Source organism: Nyctereutes procyonoides, unplaced genomic scaffold, assembly GCF_905146905.1.
Source record: "Nyctereutes procyonoides isolate TBG_1078 unplaced genomic scaffold, NYPRO_anot_genome, whole genome shotgun sequence".
NCBI classification, from domain to species: domain Eukaryota; kingdom Metazoa; phylum Chordata; class Mammalia; order Carnivora; family Canidae; genus Nyctereutes; species Nyctereutes procyonoides.
This window is the reverse complement of record NW_026575030.1, coordinates 32233299-32240956: the sequence shown is the minus strand read 5'-3', so window position 1 is coordinate 32240956 and position 7658 is coordinate 32233299.

The following is a 7658-nucleotide window of genomic DNA, read 5'->3' as shown; positions in this document are numbered from 1 at the left end:
TTTTTCTGGACGCATGGAGAGAACCCGTGCATTGCCTTTTCGAGCTTCTGGGGGCCACCGGCATTCCTTGGCCTGTGGTTACATCATTCCCACCTCTGTTCTGTTGTCGCATCTCCTTGGATTATAAACCCTCCTGCCTCCTTCTTATAAAGACTCTCGTGAGGGGTGCCTGGGTGGCTCAGTCAGTTAAGCATCTAACTTCATCTCAGCTCAAGTCTCAGGGTCATGAGTTGAAGGCCCATGCTGACATGGAGGCTACTTTAAAAAAAAAAAAAAGAAGAAGAAGACCTTTGTGAGTACATTGGACTACCCAGATAATCCAGGATAATCTCCACATCTCAAAATTCCTAATCACATCTGCAAAGTCCCTTTTCTCATGTAAGTTTAACTACTTACAAGTTTCAGAGGTTAGGACATGGACATCTTGAGGGGAGCATTAGTCTGTCACCATTTAGTATTTATTTCCATTTATTTTCACCTTTAAAGAGCCAGACTGATCATTTGAGCCAAATTACAAATAAACACCAATCTTTAGCTATTACACATCTGGAATTCAGACTTACCAAAAAACCCTCAGCCTTCCTGTGGCTACCTCATACGCACTTAGATTATGTTTGGGAGAAAAGAAATCCTTTATTTGCTACACCAAGACTAAAACTCTTCAGGAAGGGGAAGAAATATTGCAAACAGGAAAAAGATTAAACAACAAGCATTTTTTTTCTTTTAGGCTAGCAGTTTCATCTTCCTTCTTGCCAAACATTAAACTATATATATATATATATATATATTTCCTCCCTTCCTCTTCTCAAGCTTTCTTTCTAGTGAACCAATTTGATTGAGACAGTGGAATCAGGCACTTGAGGGCTTGGAGTACGCAAAGAGATGTGCTATGTAAAGATGGTGGAGTATAGCAGCAGGAACTTCCCCATTGTTTAATATTTCACTAGATGTCAGAAAAATCAGTGACGAAATGTCATTTAAAATAAAGCATTCCTGGGGCGCCTGGGTGGCTCAGTCAGTTAAGTGGCTGCCTTTGACTCAGGTCATGACCTGGGGGTCCTGGCATTGAGCCCCACATCAGAGTGCCTGTTCAGCAGGGAGTCTGCTTCTCCAGCTCCCCCTGCCCCTCCCCACCATTCATTCTCTCTCTCTCTCTCAAATAAAATATTTTTTAAATTAATTAATTAGTTAGTTAATTAATTAAATAAAGCATTCTGGTTTCCACTATGTAGAGGTCAAGGTTAAAGAGGTCAAGATCTTGCGTTTTGATAGAGGAGAGACCCAGGGTTGAGGCCCTAGTCTGATGATTCTAGGTAAGTTTCTTACTCAAGTCTGTAGCTTGTCCTTTCCACTTAGTATTCTATTGACATGAGCATTTTTTTCACAATCATTTCATATCATCAAAAATATTTTGGTGATAATCTATTTTATTGCCTGTTCAATTCCACAGCCCAAACTAAAGCACAGAAGGGACTTACTGACCTGCCTAAGATCTCAAAGTGACCTGGTGACATAGATAGGTGTAAAAACTCAAGTTTCATGTTTGCTAGCCTGGTGTTCTCTCCACTCAGTTCCTTTGGTTTGAGCGTCAGGCCAACAACTTTCAAAGACACACTCTCACATTCTCATCTCAGTCAGACTACAAATACAATTACCAGTTTAAGAGTCAAGAGAATGGTTTCAAAACAAATAGAATTCTCAAAGTAGATTTGGGAGGATGAGCCTTTCTTCCCCATTCCTTTACCTCTTCCATCCAAAAGTTAGGGGAGTGGACCTCTAACCTCCCAACTCTAGCCCTTAGCTCTTATAGAGAACAAGTGCTTGGAAAAACAATAGAGGGACCAGGAGTTTGCTAGCCAAAGAAATGCCATGAAATTAAATATAATAAAAGAAAAATGTGCTTGTCTAGTAAATGTACCTCTTTGAACAATCTAAAGGCCCCCAGATTCTCCTTAGTTGTGTCCTTTGGCACAGGAGCCCAAAAGCAGAGCAGAAGAGAAAGACAGGATCAAGAGAAAGGTTTGGCTCAAACCAGAAACCCAAACATGTACTCCCTCAGTCTTCCAATTTCTCTTCAATACTGCCACTTAAGAATCAGTGCACATGAGGGCTATCAAAATAAAAAGCTTGGCATAACTGAAGGAATAATCAACGAAACTAAAAGGTAACCTACTGAACGAGAGATATTTGCAAATGACATATCCAACAAAGGGTTAGTATCCAAAATACATAAAGAAATGATACAATTCAACACCAGAAAAACAAATAATCCAATTTAAAAATAGGCAGAAGACATGAACAGACACTTCTCCAAAGAAGACATACACATGGCCAACAGACAAGAAAGATACTCAACATCACGCATCATCAGGGAAATGCAAATCAAAATACAATTAAAAAAGAAAAAACTACAATGAGACATCACCTCATGCCTGTCAGAATGGCTAAAATCAACAACACAAGAGATAAGTGTTGGCGAGGCTATGGAGAAATAGGAATCCTCCTGCACTGTTGGTGGGAATGGCAACTGTTGTGGCCACTACGGAAAACAATATGGTAGTTCCTCAAAAAGTTAAAAATAGAACTCCCTATGATGCAGTAATCACAGTACTGGGTGTTTGCCAAAAAAAATTTTAAAAACATTAATTCAATGGGATACATACACCCCTATGTTTAGAGTAGCATTATTTACAATAGCCAAGACATTGCAAAGCAGCCCAAGTGTCCATATATATGAAGTGGAATATCACTCAGCCATAAAAAAAGAATGAAATCTTGTCATTTGCAACAACATGGTTGGAGCTGTAGAGTATAATGCTAAGCAAAATAGAGAAAGACAAATACTATATGTCTCACTCATATGTGGAATTTAAGAAACAAAACAAATGAGCAAAGGGGAAAAAAAGAGAGAGAGAGAGAGAGACAAGTCAAAAACCAGACTCTTACCTATAAAAAACAAACTGATGGTTACCAGAGGGGAGATGTGTGGGGATGATGGGCAAAATTGGTGACAGGAATTAAAGAGTGCACTTATCATGATGAGCACTGAGTAATGTATAGAATTGTTGAGTCATTATATTATACACATGAAACTAATATAACACTGTATGTTAACTATATTGGAATTAAAATAATTTAAAAAAAAGAATCAGTGCACATGGGAGACAAAGAAAACAATATTATGCTGGTTAATGTTGTGGTAGCTGAAATGAAAAGACTCAGAAAGCTTTACTAAGTTAGAGCTGCTTTAAGATATAATGCCCCCAAATTTGGACTGTTGATTTACTCAAAAACTGATTTATCTGCCTATAAGTGCTTTTGAAGTAAACTTCCTCTGGCCAGATGATTCCAGAATCAGATTCATATGTAGTCACAATTGAAGCCAGTTAAGAAGATGTTGTTCGCTTGTCCATTACGTAGAAGCTTTGCATGGATCTTGAATACTTACTGCAGTCTCTAATGGCCTTTTACCCTTGACTCTTTGTTCTCCATTGCCTATCCTTTCACCTCCTGGATTTGAGTCCTGACTGCCTAAAGCTCAAGTAACTGCTTGCTTCTCCCTATCACATGAGAGTTAATCATTATTTTTTTATATAAAGTCACAAATTATGCAAAAAGAAAAATTTGCAAATGTTTGAAAATAAAATATATGCAATCTCAGCAAGTCAAACCAGAGCAGAGAAATTAGTCAGCACACTATATTTTTCTAAATATTAATTCTAGGCCTCCCTCACCACATCCATAGTAAATAGCATATGTCAAACCCTCAGCTTAACATCTAGGCCCTCGTTCTAAACACTTTATAAATATGGCCTCATTTACTACTTAAATTTTAACTCTCTGTCTTGTCTCCAATACCTCTCCTACACTCCTTATCTCTATTAAATCTATTCATCTATTCAGTCACTAATTTGCCCATTTGGGCACTCCTACAGCTTCATAGTCATCTGTTTTGGAGAAGAGAGAGAGAGAGAGAGAGAGAGAGAGAGGAGAGAGAGAGAGAGAGAGTGGGGAACTTAGGGAAGAGAGAAGGAGGGAAAAGAAGCAATAAAGTAATAAAAGAAAAAAAAACTGCTCTGTCCCTAATTCTCTAGTTGCAGAATTACTAATTTAGGATTACTCTTTGCTGCCCCCTAGAGATAATTTGGTGAAACTAAAACTAATGTTTTCATAAATTTATTTCATAAATTCAATAATAGCAAGCACTTTGAGATTTTGGTAATATTTTGATGTGATTTTGATTGCATACCTCATGTTGCACATTTATTTACATCTTTTGGAAGCTAGCTAAACATAACAATTGACTACTTGATGGATAGTATAGATATGACCTAAAGAAATATTATTGAAAAGAATAGTAATCATCTGAGACACCAGGATGGCTTAATAAAAACAGTAGTAGAAAGAGGTGGATGGATTGTTGAATGGATTGGTGAATGGATGGTTGGATGGATGGATGGATGGAAAATAGATTCCATGCCTCATTCCTGGGAAATCTGAGATAAAATTGTTATAGGTTGAATATCCTAGAAAGCAAAATCTAAAATGGAGTTTAGTGTAAAAGATGTTTATTAAGGAATAACCTTGAATTCATCACTTGTAAAAATGAAGGAACAGGAACTAGGGTGGACAGAATCAGAAATAAAACAATAAGGTAGGCCCACAAGTTCAACTAACCCCATTGGGAGCTCTGGAGCTTGAATGCCCTTCAGAGTTGTTCTCTGTTATGCTAAAATGACCATATTTTATACTTCTGCATCTATAAGTCATTAGATATAACTCTAAGAAGGAGCAAGACATTGGGTGAGGCAATCCATGCAGGATCTGACTTTAACTGACAACACTATCAACACTGGAACAAAAAATCCTTCACCGAAGGAATCAAGTGGTACCTCACAATGCCTGCCATGTGGATAAATGTTGGAGAATAATTGATCCAATTCTGGTCTCAAGTAGAGTGGTATGCCAATCAAACAATTGTCTTTCATTCCAAAAAAACAAATTACTAAATAAAAACCTTGAAAAGGTAACTGAGGTGCCTGAGTGGCTCAAGGGATAAGTGCGGGACTCTTGATTTCAGCTTGGGTCATGATCTCAGGGCCACTAGATCGAGGCCCATGTCAGGCAACATGCTGAGCATGGAGCTTGCTTAAGATTCTCTCTTTCCCTCTCCTTCTACTGCTGCCAATCATCTTGCTCACAGCTCGAATTCTCTCTTTCTCTCTCTCTCTCAAAAAAAAAAAAAAAGTAACCTTGTGGGAACTCTGCATTAGGGTGCAGGTGAAAAGGGAATCCCCACCCCATGCCAGGACCTCCCTCTCCTGGGGCCTACTCACACTATTCCTTCTTCCCACAGCCCCACATCCCACCTCCCCCAAGAGGAACTAGACATGGGGGATGGGAACATGGGGAATGGGGAGGGGAGCTGGCCAGAGGAAAAGCCCCCTTTCCCATGGCATAGAAAAGAGAGAGATAGCTGGGGGTCCCCCTCCCATTACCTTTTTCTACAAACTCCTGACCAAGTTGTTGAACCTCTTCGTTCCCCCTTGTGCACCCCTTAGCAAATCTTCTGAGATGATTTTTGGCCACTTAGGGACTAGATGGCAATTCTCACAGTGGGGGATGGGGGTGGACTTTAGAGGCAGTTATGTTATTTTCATCTATGAATGACAAAAGAGAAGTCCAGAAAAACACACACATGAACGGAAAAGAATGAAAAGCTAACTCATAAACCATGGCTAAAAGCTGATGTTCAGGAAAGTTATTCTACAAAGAGAATCAGAAAGGGACAGGAAGGACACCTGGGTGGCTCAGCGGTTGAGTGTCTGCCTTTGGCTCAGGGCGTGATCCTGTGTCCCGGGATCGAGTCCCACATCGGGCTTTCTGCATGGAGCCTGCTTCTCCCTCTGCCTGTGTCTCTGCCTCTCTCTCTCTGTGGCTCTCATAAATAAATAAATAAAATATTTTTTTAAAAAAACGAGACAGGAAATTTTAAAAAGAAATATTCCAGAATGAGCCAAATGGGATCTGAAACTTCAAAGTTTCAGATAGTATTAAATTAATAATAAATGACTTCTGTGCAACTTCCTAGTAAAAGAATATGAAACATAAAAAGCTGATATCTGTCTGCAATTTCATTTAATTTACCATAGACCATTTTCAGGAGGATGACAAATATTCTTTTGAACTGTCATTGTTTAATATATCAGTGATTTAAAATTCTTGTTTCCAAATTACGTATTTGACCATGCTGTCTTTTATACGACGATGTAACATTTTCAATGAATAACTAAAAAATAGTCTGAGTTGGCTGAACTTTAAAGAGTTAAATTTGGAAGTTTAAAAATGTTAGAATGTTTTTCCTAGTTTTAAAATAGCTGTTAAGATTATGGCTTGAAGTTGAACTTCCCCAATTCGCACTTCAGTTTTGCTACTTAGTTTTTGGTTACTATATTGTTTTTTTCTGTTCTAGAGTGTTTATTTTGTTCTTTTTTCAAAACTACTGTCATTTTTATAATTTCTAGTTCTCTACCAAAAGTTTTAATTTTGTTTTTTTTTAATCTTTGAATATTAAAAGGGTATTTTACAGTCTCTTTCTAATAATTCCAACATTTAGAGTGCCTGTGGGTAAATAATGTTCTCTGTTTTTTGTTTTTTTTTGTTTGTTTGTTTCCTTCTGTAAAGTTAATTTCTTCTGGTCCCAGATATTATGTTTTGCTTTTCAAATCATAGAAATAATTTGAGGACTTTTAATGATTTTATCTTTCTCCAGAGACAATGTTCATTTAGGTCCACCAGGAATCTGTGAAGTTAGCAATCTGGTATCATCTTAATCCACTGTTAGGACAAATTTTGTAAATCACCAGGTGCCTCAAAGCTAGATTGCAGTCTACGTGAGGAATGGTTTTATTTTCTCCCCTTTCTTCCCTCTGATCCCTGCCCCCAAAAGGCTGTCAAAACATCACTTAATTTTTCAGTCAGGTCATCTAGATTAATAAATATCCCAAAGTAAAAGCAGTTCCAAATTTCAGCTTCACTAATCCAAGTATTTTTTTCTCAATCTTGGCCAGGTAATTTTTTGTTACCTTGCAAGTTCCCTGATAAATTCCTGCAGAATTATAATAACACTTTTCTACTTCTTTCATTGGGAAGGTTGATGTAAATTTCTGTCTGCCATTTCCAGATATAGAAGTCTCATCTGGGACGCCAGGGTAGCTCAGCGGTTGAGCATATGACTTTGGCTCAGGGCATGATACTGGGGCCAGAATCATCTCTCATGAATAAATAAATAAAATCTTAAAAAAAAAGAAGAAGAAGAAGTCTTATCCTTTGATTCTTTACTAATTTTTTGTTGTGTTTTGTTTTTGTCGCACAATCCCTCAGCAAGTCTTTCGGACTCCTCTTTTTAATATTTCCTGAACTTGACCATTTCACCAGTGTCCGCTGTATTGGATTAGAAAAGAAAAGGATAAAATTATGAATCCAAAAGCATGGTTTATAAAAATAAATCACTATGTCACTTAACTTTTGGATGGCAGCAAAAAGATAAAAAGACAACAGAAGCTGAAGAACCCTGTGTTTGGCAGCTGCTCCATTTCATACAACTTCCTTCAGTTTGTTCTATTCAAATCTTTGTTTATTTTGGTTACCTGTCACAT